The sequence below is a fragment of the Lathamus discolor genome, chromosome 1 (assembly GCF_037157495.1).
Source record: "Lathamus discolor isolate bLatDis1 chromosome 1, bLatDis1.hap1, whole genome shotgun sequence".
NCBI lineage: Eukaryota > Metazoa > Chordata > Aves > Psittaciformes > Psittacidae > Lathamus > Lathamus discolor.
Genome location: NC_088884.1, coordinates 92,361,386 through 92,376,044, shown reverse-complemented (window position 1 = coordinate 92,376,044; position 14,659 = coordinate 92,361,386). Strand labels below are relative to the sequence as shown.

The 14,659-nt window shown below is 40.1% G+C and overlaps 1 protein-coding gene across 8 annotated transcripts in view; it reads left to right on the top strand.

Annotated features, from left to right (window-relative positions):
• Positions 1–9,774: 9,774 nt before the first annotated feature.
• LOC136017777 (bifunctional heparan sulfate N-deacetylase/N-sulfotransferase 4-like) overlaps positions 9,775–14,659 on the top strand; it is a 115,619-nt gene continuing 110,734 nt past the window's right edge. For all 8 annotated transcript variants that reach the window (XR_010614083.1, XR_010614078.1, XR_010614088.1 and 5 more), the window contains exon 1: positions 9,775–10,180. The gene's annotated coding sequence lies outside the window, so the exon portion shown is untranslated. The remainder of the gene's footprint in view (positions 10,181–14,659) is intronic.

Below are 14,659 nucleotides of genomic sequence, written 5' to 3'. Positions count from 1 at the left end.
GGTAAACATTTAGTGAAACAATTAGAGCCACAACCTTAAACCTCACTGACTGAACTTCAGGGTTGAGCATAGCATTTACTGTGGGAATTTTCTTAAGTGTCACTGCTGGAATACGGATCTTTTAAGAAATGTAATCATCACTGTAATTATACAGCACAGGTGAGATAATTAGGGGGAGAATACATGTAGCTTTTCATACTTAACTAAAGCAATTTGTAGTAGTCCCACATTCTGATACCTTTGTTTACACATGAGAAGCATCTTTGTCCTGAAAAGGCTCTTTGTGGGTGCATCCATGCTAAGACCACATTTCCCACCTTGCAGTTCAGCTGTATCATGTCTAATCAACACCCAAAGGACTGTCTTCCCCCCAAGCACACACATGCTCAACTGCAAGCCAGCTCATGAACAGAGATGGGGAAGCAACCCAGCAAACTCCAACAGGCTTTTCTATATGAATGAGCAAAGGACCTTGAGGTGAGATATACTCACCTCAGGTGTTCTACTCAGCCTGTGGTTTTATCTTTCAAGGTGCTACATACTAATATTAATAAAAATACAGAATCCTGGCCGTAAGTGACCTACCCACATTTCATAGAAGACATTTATTTTTCTGCCTAACGTCAGTTAAGTGCAGTAAATTGAAAGAATAGATCCCCTAAGTCTTAAGCAAATACTACTCATTAAACAAACCATTTTAACCGAAGTTTGAAGGTAAACAGTGTAGTATTCAGAGCAGTAGTTATTACTGTTTAATTCAGGCCTTCATCAATACCTCAACCAGTCTGATTTCAGTCAAAACCTGGGAACTTATCACCTCTTGAGACCTAATCAGAGTCATCTCCAATCCAGCTGAATCTTTTAGGAACATTTGTAAAGGATTTTTCATCATACTATTTTTTTTGTCATTGCCTGAAACAGTACTTCTTGAAACACTGGGGACACTTAATACTTTTTAATTGTAGACATATAACTATGAGGTTCTCACTCCCCTGAAAGGGGAACCCACCTCTCTCCAATGACTATACACGAACTTAGACCCCTGTACCCTCACTTATATATGGTGTAGACAATGCAAACAACTTACTGTGACATAACTCAACAGTAGAGCTCATGAAGCAGGTGAGTAAGTATAGGAAAGAAATTTAATAATATGAGGTTATTTTAAAGGGGCATGGATCTCTCCATGCTTAGCTACCTAGAAGGCTAGAATCATAGAATCATAGAATAGTTAGGGTTGGAAAGGACCTCAAGATCATCTAGTTCCAACCCCCCTGCCATGGGCAGGGACACCTCACACTAAAAGGCTGAGAAACATTGATGTCTGTGGCCTTGTGCTGACAGTGCATCAAAACCAGAGAAGCACAAAAGTAAATTAAATCATCACAGTAACTTCACCCATTCATTCCACAGGAAAAAATTACCTGATACAATACAGAAACGCATATGATTTCACTGTGCCCAAGACATAACACTCTATAAGTCCTATTCCCAGGACTAACAACACAAACCTGTGTTCTTTTTCTTCTGGGTTTGTCCAATCAACTTTAATAAAAGAGTTCACTTACAGTGACTCATTTACTGAACAGAAAATCTGAAGTAATGTAAAACCTGACTTTTTTTCCATTACGACCTACAATTAGGTAATCTACAAAATTAACTTCCTTTACCTTTAATGAGGTTCTGTTATGTGGTTTGATGTGCATTATTGTACACATTAGTCATAGCCTCACTGAAGGGAAATTCTGCATCAAATTTATTTTAACAGCAATTTCCCTTAAAGTATACTAACAAAGATGAATTGGCAGATTCCTAATACGTGGCTTAAACCTATCTTTTATACAATACTGCCCTCTATGGGAGCACAAAATATAATAGATTTAAAATAAGCATGCATACTGGGTTTTGCTTTATTCTTTTTTTTAGTATCATATCTACTTTCTTAAAATGCTTTTAATATAAAAGCGTTACGCCATCAGGGAAAATCCAAACTACTGCCCTCTCATCATCTCATCTATTTCTTTCAAGCCTACATTTCATATGGTAACAAATACATCTATTACTAATGTTTATCATTTATATGATTATCTCAGTTCACAGAGTCCCTGCTCAAAGTGTGCATGCCTTTTGCCATGTCTAAACAAAATAACCCAAACCAAAATGCACACAACCCAGGAGTAGCATCAATGGTATAAACAGGAACAGGAAAACAACGCTTTGAATATTGTTTCTGTAGTACCCAGAATTCCTCAGAGAGCAAAGAGGCAGCTCCAAAACATCACTGTAGATAGAAACAGATACTTTCAAATGTAGCCTGTTGGGCATGAGTGGCATGAGATGAGAAGGAATGAGCATGATCATGGTTAAGTCAATTACTCGGAGCTTGTTCACTTGGAGTGCTCTTGCTCTTGATTGCTCCATCCACATTTTTTATCATTTTAACTAAAGATCAAGGAAAAATATTTCTTCCCATGAGGAAAATAATGTTTCTTAAAGGAATCTGAGTGCAATGTTCTCACTGAACTGTACTGCATATTCCAAAAAAACCCCAACACTCCTTCTGCCGCCTGCCTGATATTTTGAGAAAACAATGCTGAAAGTCTGCAATTCCTACGTCAAGAAAAAATAATCAACAGCAGGTAGACATGAAAAGCATTTCTTCAGCTTATTAACTCTACTCTCCTTAGACATCACAGAGACATTTCACCTTTCTAAAAAGTCAGTGCAATGATCTTGATTTCCTTTGTCAGACTACAACATCTTGAAGTATGTTAGCCTCCCGTTTGTTGAACCCAGACTTGTGGGGGCTTTCCTTAATGTTGATACACAGCAGCACTGCATCAGTCTAAAAGTAGACCTCTGAGAGAATAATTCCATTTTTCATGTTGATGTGGTGTTTCATGGTTTGGAGTGGCTTTTGTGAAACACTGCAGTTCAGTATAGCATGTTGTGGCTCACAAGAGAAATTAAGAGACCACTCGCAGTGCATGAGCATAAGCTAGAGCTTCTGCCAGACTGGAGAAGATGCCAAAATCCCAGCATACTTTTGAAAGTTATGATAAAGTTCCCACAACAAACAGCTAGCACTTACTGTAACATAGAGAATTCAGTCCCAGATTATTGATTTTACTTGCACATTTAATCCCATCAAAGCTAACAGAGGTACTGAGACAAACATGCTTGCACACCTGAAGACAAACACAATTCCTTAAAACAAATGGCTCTATAGACACACCAAATATTCATACAGCCAATGATCAGTAGCAGGAAATCAATTTTTTTAAAAGTTGGAAGACCCAAGTTCCTCTGAGTACCACAAACACGCTGCAGACCAGCAACAATTTGCAAAGGAGAAGAGAACTGAAACTGATTCACAAAAGCCTTGTTTGACACCAAGATCTCCCCCACCAACTGGAGCATTAGCAGAGGTAGCTCATAAGCATGAGGCCTCCTCCTATAGGACTAAATGAAGAAAATGAATGATAATGTGATTATTTAAAATAAATTTGCTAAGAGGTGAAACAAAGCATTCTGTAAAACAGGATCCATTTATTAGAGTAATGCAAGAATACCAGTTTGAAAGTGGTTTAGTAATGGATTTTTCACTTTGAGGGAGTTTTTAAGTGTTAAATTAGGGTACCTAAAAAGCTATGCCCATGAGAGCTAACATAGAAAAAAGTCATCCTTAGAGTGTAATGGAAGCTTGATACCTAGGTCACAAAGACAGAAAACTAAAAAACTAAAAAGAGAAATATAAATGCTCTTTGTAGTTTCTCCTTTGAAAATTTAATTCCTGCTTTCACCTTTTATTCAGAAGTGGATTACAGTAAAGAGCCTCTATAGACACATTAAAGGGGACTCCCATTGGAGGTATGGTCTAATTAAACTATTTTATGAATCATTCCAGTTTGAATGACTCAAAAAAAGAAAAAACAAACAAAAAAAACCCAAAACAAACAAAACAAAAACCAACCAAACCCCACTTAATACATTAAAGTAAGAGTTTAAGCTTGTTAATTCTTAAGAATCAAAGAAATGCTTAGTTTTAACATTTGGATACTATCACTTAGTGTTATGGATGATGTTCTCTGTGATAATGGCTTTGCCAATAGTTGTACTGGATTCCTCTGTGTCAGAAGTCACATTCCTCTAGGCATCTTACCTACAACTTCCCTGTTTATATTCTTTGTTTTCTTGCATAAGCTATTGTCCTGGGTTCAGTAGTAGCAGTTATTTTTCTCCTTCTTAGTAGCTAGTGCAGTGCTATGTTTTCATTTTTTGGCCTGGGAAGAGAGCTGATAACGCCGATGTTTTTCGTTGCTGCTCAAATGTTTTGTCTGGCCAAGGACTTTCTGAGCCTCATGCTCTGCCAGGGAGGAGGGGAGGCCGGGAGGAAGCAGAGACAGGACACCTGACCTAAACTGACCAAAGAGGTATTCCATACCACAGCACGTCATGCCCAGGATGTAACGGGGAGTTACCCAGAAGGGAGGGAAGGCAGGGTTGGACGAGGTATTGGTCAGTGCTTGGTTATGGGGAGGGGGGAGAGTTAGTGGTCGGCTGGTGTTGAGGTGTTGTATTCTTTCCTCTTGTTATTTCCTTTATCATTATTATTATTGGTGGTAGCAGTAGTGGTTTGTGTTATACCTTAGTTACTAAACTGTTCTTATCTCAACCCGTGGGAGTTGCATTCTTTTCGATTCTCCCCTCCGTCCCTCCAGGAGCAGGGGGAGGGCAAGAAAGAGGGGGGAGTGAGTGAACGAGGTTTGTGGTTGGGTTTAAACCATGACAGCTATCAACCCCTGGATCTGACTTGCTAATGTATCCATCAGGAGAAAGTACTGACTTGCTGATTTATCCATGAGAAAAACAACACACCACAGTGATACAACCCCATTACTCTCCCTTTATCTAGAAAGCCATCAAGGCTCAGATATCCAGCTGGCACACGATGACCAAATGTTGAAATTCTACAGAGACAGTTATTCTCACAGTCCCAAGTGTTGTGGTAGAGCAGCAGGAATGAATTCTCTTTTTCTTTACTAAAATGATACCATAATTACTTAAAATGCAGGGGAGAGAAGAATGTATATTACTCCCCAATAACAAAATTATAGACCTTTCTTTTGAGCACAATCTGGTTTACTCCTTTAGCTCTAATTCTTCCCAGAATAGCCCCACTAAGTCTGGATGGGAGAATGCAGAAAGGTTTAAAGGCCCTCAGCAAGAACCAGTCCCTCCACATAAGCAGTGCTGCCTAGTCTCTTGGGTTGGCCTCTTCCCTCACTGGAGGCAGGGTAGAATTGACATCTTTTGCCCCTTCGTTATTGCAGCACAGACCCTGCATGTCAAGGGGTATTCTCCCCATTTTATGGAAATGACAGATCAGCACAAATCACGGCAGGAGCAAGGAGTTCCTCAAGCTGCTGTAAAGCAATGGTGTACAAAATGTGTTACCATTAAAATACGTAACTTGCCCACCTGAAGCTGTGTTGTGAGCAGGCACTGGAAGGCCACTTCTGATGTGGAGGATAATACTTCTACTGTTTGTAGTACTGGGGATGAGAGAAACTATATAATGACCTCTGATGAAGGATAACTTTTGTGAGTCACACAGGAGAAATACAGTAAATGATTCTTCATACCTCCACAGAAAGGGGAAATGGGAGTGCTACCAGAGTTCCTAGATCAACAAATGTTCATATTTGCAACAGTTTGCAATGCAGTGGAGGTAGCAGCAAGCTTTTCTGAGTGAGGCAGTTGATGAACTGGATCTTCTTTTACTCTAGTTTGTGTAAGGTTTTACAAATATTCATTGACTTGTGTATCGGCAGGGAGGTCACAAGAACAGTGTTCATAAAAGCAGACCAGATTAAAAACACCTCCCGTACATTACTAAGGCATTACGGGCACAAACACAAATCACAGGGGGGCTGAACAGAATATAACCTTCCCCGGTGCTTCAATCTCTCCTGCCACACTGAAGCGTGGCCTGAGGAAAAATTTCTTCTCTTCCTAAGCTCCAGTCCTAGCCCCATCTATTTACCATAAGCTTTCTGCTTACTTCAGGCTGAACCCAGGAAGGATTCTGTAAGGAAAATTGTGGCAAAGAGCCCTAATGGCTTTCTGGATACACAGAGACACACTTCTCTCTCACACATGAACCCTTGCCTCAGTGTCACAGGGAGCTGATAACTCAAGAAGAGGTGACACAGATCAGACTGTGGATCTAGCAGAACTCATTTTTTGCTTTGATAGTATCTAGATACTTAAGAGACCAGAGTTTACATTTTTATGGTTGGGTAAGTACTTAAGACATAAAAGAGTAATGCCATCAAAGATGCAGAGCAGCTCTAATGCCAGATGTTAATGAATGTATGTTGGTTTAAGAGATACTTCAACATAAGTTTATACCAACACAGTCTCTGAAACTAATACATCTGAAGCCTTACAGGAACAAAGCCAAATTAGGGTACCAAAGTTCTTTTACAAAGGGATAAAAGTTTGAGATAAAGGTCATTACAGTACTGGTATGCACTGATTTGCCCTCATCATTTGCAAAAGTGTGTCCAACCATAAACAGTGGAGGATAACAGAAGCTGAATAGAAACTGTAGCTGGTGAAAGTCAGAGAATCTAATGCTTACATGGTTTTTATTATTTTGCTTGTAGGACTTTGCATAATTTTTGCTGTTGATGTTGCTTCAAATCAGTGCTTCATGCTTAAGTGGACTACTAGCAGCATATTCTCCACTGTCATCTGGGAAATAAGAATAACCAGTGACAAGGCAGGCACTTTCAGAAGAAGACATGAATGCCTTGAGTTGACAAACATGAAACTCAGCTCCAAGTGTATCTATATATCACCCCCACATTTGTAACACAATTTGGGGCAGAGCCAAAATATTCATATTGAAAACCCTAACAAATTGTTGAAACATCAAAAACCCCAAAAACACTTTTCTCAATGAAATATGTTTGAATACTCTAAAAAGAAAAAAAACCATCATTCTGCTACGCCTTTCTGTTTCTGTTTCTTGCACTTTTGATGTGAGTGTAATTAAGTTCTGCATATCTTGAGGAGCTGCTAGAGAATTAGAGACTAATCTATAACTCTATTAAGTTGTCATAGTTCCTCTGAAATCAATGGACGTTTTGACAATTTATACCAGCTGCAGAACTACTCTGTGTGTTTAATAGAAGACACACTGCTGTTAAATTAAAGGGCAGTTCATAAGAAGTCTCCGCAGCTAAAGGAGCAATATTCATTTTTTTGTTTTTTTAAACTCATTATGAACGTCAATGTCAAAAGCCATCTTTTGGTAAAGACTGTTTAAGTTTTTCTAGCTGAAGGAGACAGTTATATGTATCCTAGTCAACTTAATTTTGAAGCATGGCCTTCACACTGCAAGGTAGGTTTTGAGAGGAGAAGTAGGGAGTACCTACTAAAGTATCACCAGAGCACTTCAGTAACAGGTGAGAAAACTGAGGGCAGTCAGAGAAAACAAAAGCTTGACATAACAACAACAAAACATCAATCCAAATATCTCGATGAAAGTTTTCAACTAGCCTAGAAGAGTGAAGCAGGGAGAGACCATATATTCTACATATTAGTTTCTGAAAGTAGTCACTTGCTCTGTATCATGTTTCTAAGCACAGAATTGCAGGAATGGTGTTTTTCTACCCATAATGTGCTGTGAAGACAAATATGTTAAAAATAGTGGCATAGACATTGTAGTGATTTGATAGTACTTAGAATAAAAGACTATTAGCTTTAGATTCAAGCATCTAAATAGAAGGATGCTGAATTTTCAGTAGTTGCCGTTAGTGTAAATGTAGATGCCCCTTCCAAAACCAAAATCTGATTCAAAGTCTTGTTAACTTACATAGTACTAAGCAGGGAGTCTATGTGAAAGAGTGACTTTAGCATCTGAATTAAAATACCTTCTCAAGGGTATGGATAACCACTTAGCTGCCGGCCCACCCTGGGAATATCTGCGGCAGCGGATTCAAAGGGGCAGAGTGCTGCTCCCACCACATCTGGTACATCTGGCAGCAGCCAAGCGCTGTCCTGAAGCACACCTGCACCCTGCAGCCAATCCCTTCTGCTCAAAGGGATGTCTCCAGTGTTGACAGTACAGCTAAGAGTCAAGTATATGAACAGAGAGAGGAACAAAACCACTGGACTCTTTGCACCATCAGACTAGTAATAGGAAGCTATCGCATTTTATGTGGCCTTTGACCAATTGCACCAGAAAGTCTTCTTTATGTTGGGAACAGAATGTCTCACTTGATTCGAAGGTTTTGGTTACAGACTGATTTAAGCTCTGATGTTCACACGGGATGCAAGGAGGCACCCATGCACCACCCAGTTGCAGTGGGAACCCCAAACCTAACCTTTGCAACAGTCTTTGGAAAATAAATCCCAAATCCAGAGCCAGCCATAGGTGTAAGGCATTTTTAAGAGACCCCCAGTGAGAGCCTTGTAATCAAAAATTGCAGGAAATTACTCAGACATACTTTGAATTTTAATTTTCCCTTAGTTTCTAATTTAGCCAGAAAGAATAATTTAGTCCTGAGCTAGGAATATCTACCATCTTTGAAACCTGGATATTCAGAGAGCAAATAGCTTTCCATGGAGAAGGACCCAGCTGAAGGATGTAAACAGTAAACTGCATGAATACCATTTATTTACACTATTTTGGAAACATGAAAGTTTGAACTGACCTCCTATGATTCAAATCTGAGTTTACAGCATCATTCATCATCTCAGAAAGGGTTTGTTCCAGTCTCCTTGAACAAAACTATTTTCTCCTCACATATGCTGCACAAAATTAGCTGAATTTCAATTCCAAGGTATATTGTAGAAAGAATGGTTTTGGAGTGAAAGGTGCCAAGCTGGCAAAAATTGAAAATTTGATTGGTGTAAAATTGAAGGGGTTTAATATAGAAAGTGTTTTGGTTTTCCTCTGTAATATAATTTAAAGTCATATAATAATCATGTTTCTTGGCTATGGAAGTAGGTTTCATCTCCAGCTGGATGAGATAAAGAATGTTAATAAGAAATTATGCAACAAATAAATGTAATTTGTGTTGCGTGCAGTAGGAAAATACACCTCTGAATGCTGCATGTTTGCCAATATTCACCTAGAGGTGCTGTCAGGGAGATCACCGGTAATCAACTTGCTGAGCAACCTCTGCTTGATTTTGACCATGTATTAAGAGCTACCTCCTGTTTTACCAGGTGATCTTATCAGTGACCTAACAAGAGTAGGAACCAAAAAGTCTTCTAGTATTGTAATATTCTTGAGCCTCCTTTAGCATCTGGGGTACTGTGAGGAGCTGTGGGGAGGGCGGGGCTCGAAGATTCTCCTACCTAAAAATGATTCTTTCAACTTTCCTTTTTTCCCTAGGCTTTCAGTCACAGACTCCACGTGTAAAATCAGAAGCTGGAAGTGGCATTTTCCTCCCGCATTTTGGGCGGGCAGGCAGGAGGGGAGGTGGTCCAACTGCACAATGACAGATTATGCAAATCCTCCTGGAGCATCTAATCAATCACGGCAGCGGGAGAGGAATGCAGCTCATCTCCAAATTAGCCTCTGCCGCCACATCCTAGTCCTCAAATGAAGCATTCCCCCTCGGCTGGAATGACATCAGAGCAGCTCAGAGTCCTTGAAAGTCTGGGGGTTGATTAGCTGAAGGAATTGGCTGCTTCTGCCAATCACAACCCTGCAAAGCCGCCCTGATACTCTTGTAGATATGAGGGAGAGGAAGGCTGACTACAGCAAACAGGAGGCACAGCAGCAGCGCCGGTAGTAGTAACGGGAGCAGCCAATATTTGGGTGATTAAATAGTTCTCACAGCCTTTTTGTTGTAGCCTGGCTGCTCCATGGTGTAATCCCCACATCCAAGAAGGAAGCTGCATTTTTAACAGTGTGCTGAACAGAGGTTTGAATCATTCCAGCTGGCTGCTTGTTTTGAAAAGGAGTCTGTGTATAAATGAGATGTGACTGTACTGGTAGAGTTCAGTTACTGGGGCTGGAGCAAGAGGAATCTTCCTGGGATGCTGCTCAGACAGCTGCTATCAATTGAAAACTTCCTAGTTTACCTGGAGCCATGTGAAGAGATTTGAATAGCAGATGCCTCTTTCCTGCACGCTAGGAAGAGAAATTCTTCTCTAGGTAAGCTATTGTTCAGCTTCTGCACATACATACTGCTACCTTAAACTATACTTCTGGGTATATATTCACACAACTATATAGATGGTGCCTATACTCAGGGACAAGTAAACAGCTCATGAACAGGTATAAATATCCACACAGTGCCTGATTATGTATAGTAAGTACTTCAGAAAGCTGCCTAGAACCTGGCAATCAAAGGATTATTTGAAAGTTTGAGATAATCTTTGCCATGTTTGCATGCAAGTGCCCTTGACGTAAATAGATGCATGGGGAAACAGCTGTCTGACTAAATATATGAAAGACAACAGAAGTTATAGCATGGGAGTTACATGGGGAAAGAAAGAGAATAAGGCTGCAATTCTTCTTTCATCTACTTCATACACTTTGCTTTTATTTGCTACCATTTAGCAAATTTAAGCAAAACTAGTGCATTAAAATGACAATGTGAAAGCTTTACGGGGATATATAGTAAACATGAACTATTTATTGTCAGAGTAACTGTATATTGAGGAACCCAAGACCCACAGATCTACATAGATCTTCCAGCGGTTTGATATCCAAGCAACATCTGTCAGCAACATTTCTTTTTAAGCAGCATGATCATTCATGATGTGGAAGCAAGTATTGTTTCAGGTAGTAAGAGGTAAACTGGAGAAATCAGTGTTTGCTTTTCAGATGACTACAGAGGCAGAACACAGGGGCAGCCCTGCCTTTTTATTTTAAAGCTGACACACTGGCTCCAAGTCATTGCTGCTGGGAATAAACACTCAAGCGAGAAATGTTTAGAGGTGAGGAAGTCTCCTTCCTTCAAGCACTGCACTAGAAAATCCACACTCCTTAAGTTCTCTTTTCCCTAGGGAATTTACTATGTCATTTTTTACTAACTTCTGCAGTTCTCAATCACATTGATTGGACTCTTCCTCCCTGTGAATAAATGCTGCAGAATCTGGCCTACCCCACCTAGCAGGTTATTCTGCCTTTTATATCTCTGAATGTAACCACAGCAGAAGATAAAAAAAGATATAAGTAATTTGCACCCCGTCTCTTCAGTTTATGATCCTCCTGCTATAAGATGTTCAGCTTGTGGAAGAATAGCAGAATCTCCTTGTTCATAAAGTTTAAATAGTTGGGAATGTTGCCAGGTGCTTCTCTGTTTTGCCCCATCATGTCTGTATACTTTCATCATGCAAGTTTTACCACCAGCCAAGCTGCACTGTCTGTCTGACTTGCTTTCTGAAATGCTGCTCTAAAGAAGGGGGGGAAGGTGAGGAGGAATGCCAAGTCACATTTAACTAAGGAAATTCTCGGCTTTCAGTTTTCTTCTGAATCTTACAGATTCAAATAATATGATCTGCTCAACTAGATTAGATGTTCCTAATGGCATTGCTCTGTGCAGAAGTTTAATATTGTGTATTAGTTTTTGTGCCATTTCCTCAAAACATGTCCATTTTTTTTGATTCATAATAAATGCCTAATGTCTGAAAGCCTTAGAAATAAAAGCAGATGTATCTTAATGTCTTGTTGACAGCACTTTTTTCTGGGAGGCCAGACAAACACTCCTCTAACTTACATTTCCTTCAAGTAAATCAAATCCAAAGGGTTAGATTTAAGCCCAGATCAGGATGCTTGAGTGACTGACCGCAGATACATACATATGCCTCAATGTATAATTCCATTTCAGTCTGAACACCCTGGTAGCTCACACTATAAAGTTCTGGAAGTCCTATTAAAACTTTATGGATATTTAGAGGCTGAGATATCTGCTATATTGCTCTTTGTAATGGCACTGATCAAACTTAGCTGATGTGGCAGCATGCAGGAATCATGAGTTTTGCTGGAGTTCAACTATTATTCAGTATAACTGGGAGAAAAATATGCTAATAGTGAAGACTTTTTTTATTATTATTTTATTTTGAAGCCTTACAGCACAGGAATTATCTCAGAGGTATAATGAGATACTTGAAGGAAAACATGGATACATATTGCAAACCCAGGGCAATCATCAAATAAAATGCTGATGAGTTACCAGTAGTTGTGACTATGAGTTTTCAGTTACAAATTACATTTGACCATATGCCACCAGGAGATTTGTTTCTCACTGTATTTTTCTATAAGCAATAAGGGAAAGGATATAATGATCTCTTACCCCCCCCCCCCCCCCGCCCCAATAGATAATTTCTGTTTAGAAATCTTTGGTTTAGCCTACAGTTTTGATCTGACTGCTTCCAACCACATGGCTGGCTGAGCTTCAGCACATGTATACACTGATGTTTGCTTCCATCAAGTGTTTACTTTGCAAAGCTTTCATAATGCTTCAGCTTCTTAGGTGCATCCAAGAAGCTGCTTTCCATGGCTGAAAAATTGGCTTTTCTGAACAAAGCAAACCCTGGGCCAAGAGCAGCAAAGCATTTCAAGCTGGGTGCGTGGGTGGCTGAAGGAAAGGATAACTCATAATTGTGCAGAAAACTGCTGTTTCCCCTGCCTATAGAATCATTTCAGGAACAGGGTGCTGAGCTCAAGATGAGCCAAGGGCTCTCCATGCTTTCCAAGGTGAGGGGAGCCTGGGTTTGAAACCACTTGCAAAGATTAAGGAATACAGTGTAAGGTGGCAGTTTAGCAGATCCCCTATTCTCAGGCCTGGGACACAGTTGAAGACCATTAGAGCACTGGACTATGGGAGAAAGAGGGTCTCTGTGCTGGAAATTGTTTGGAGTATGAAGTCTCACATTTGGAGAAAGGCTGAAGAATGCCCCTATTACAGCAACAAATCTTCTTCTCCTATTGAGATCTTAAAGCAATGCCCCTCATGAAGCGTAAGCCAGCCAGAAGAGTGCAAGATAAAAAACTTATTATTTTCTATCTATGTCAACATTTAAATCAGAAAATTTGATTTGGGCTATAAAAAAGCTCAGCTGCTGGAAGAAAATGAAACCCATGCATGTCAATCCCAAACACTTATTATAAAGACTGTCAGTAATGATTACAATGAAATCCCAGATTCTTCTGAAATTAACAGTTGCTATAGAAAACTAATAATATTTTATCTAAATAGTACTGCCACCAGAATCACATGGCAACAGCACAACCATGTCAGTATTTGATGGAGAAAACACAACTGGCACCAGATGTATTGTGATGAGATGATGTAAACTCAATTCTGAAAGAAGTATTTACACCTATTTCCTTCCCTCCGGCTACAGGAAGGGTCCCAACTGCTTTCCCAAAGTGTAGGAAAGATGAACAAAATGTTCCTCCCCCATATGCTGTAAGGATGGGTTTTGCAGGGCCAGCACAAATACAGAAGTAAAACCCAGGGCAGGGTGAGCTTCTTTCACAAGAAAAGAAGCAAAAAGAAAGGGGTTCCCTCCTCTTCCCTGGAAGCTGATAAAGTAAGAACTGTAATGGCTTACTTAGCTTGGCCAAGGGAAAACTTGCCAAATCTCTGGTTTGCTTTTCACTACCTAGGGAAGTCTTTGTTTTCCCTGCTTCTTCATGTCACAGGGAAGCTACCATGCAAGTTTCTTTCCTCCCCCAAAACACACTAAGACAAGGTATTCCCTAGCACAGCCCTAAAACAGTGTAACAGAGACAACAATTTCAAATCTGCACATGCACAGCTGTTGATGCATTTGTCCCAGGCCATGTTCCAGGTAACCTTACAGAGTGCATGCTTCTGCACCCAAAGCTGCTGGTGCAGAATTTCTGCTAGGACAGTCTTGTGACTTCAAAGTTAGTTCTTAGCAGCCATGGGATGAGAAGGACATCTGCCATCCTGTCACAGCCCACAAGAGCACAGAGAAATGCACGCAGAGCTAATGCTCAGGGCTGATTCATCTACAGCTATAGGGTTTTACTAATGGCTGGGGTTTAATCTCCCATATGTATATAATCATTATCAGACACACAGCAGACAGAATAATGCTAACGGGCTCTTCCCTGAGCACAACTGGGCACGAAACAAATCCTCCTGGAGGACTATCCACAGCTACTTATTTCAGCCCGCACTCTGCCAGGCTTCCACTGAAAGGACTGCATTTAGCTTTTAGTGTATAAATAAGTGTTCTGATAAATAATTAATAGTAGCTGCTGGCCATAAAAGAGGCGACTTTGGAAAGTTAAAACAGTCAGCCATGAAATATGCACCTACCTCTATGTTCTAGTTTCAGGGGATGTTTTCTCCAACATCCTTTCTTTTTGCATGGGACCATATTTTGCAAGGAGAAGGCCAGAGCTCAAGCTCCAGATCCTCAGGGTATTCTTTGAAGTTGTTCTCTCTCACTGGCATATTTATCACCCCCTAAACTACCAGAGGGGAGGGCAGGTGGTCAGTGATTCATAAAGAAAGTTTTGGAAATGAGAGGAAAATGCAGTAGTGTCTAGACTTCTGAGAAAGATACAGAAATGACACTTACTGGTCACATTTCATTTTCAAGCCCTCAGAGCTTCCTTTAAAAAGTTATTCATTACTAGTCAGTAGAC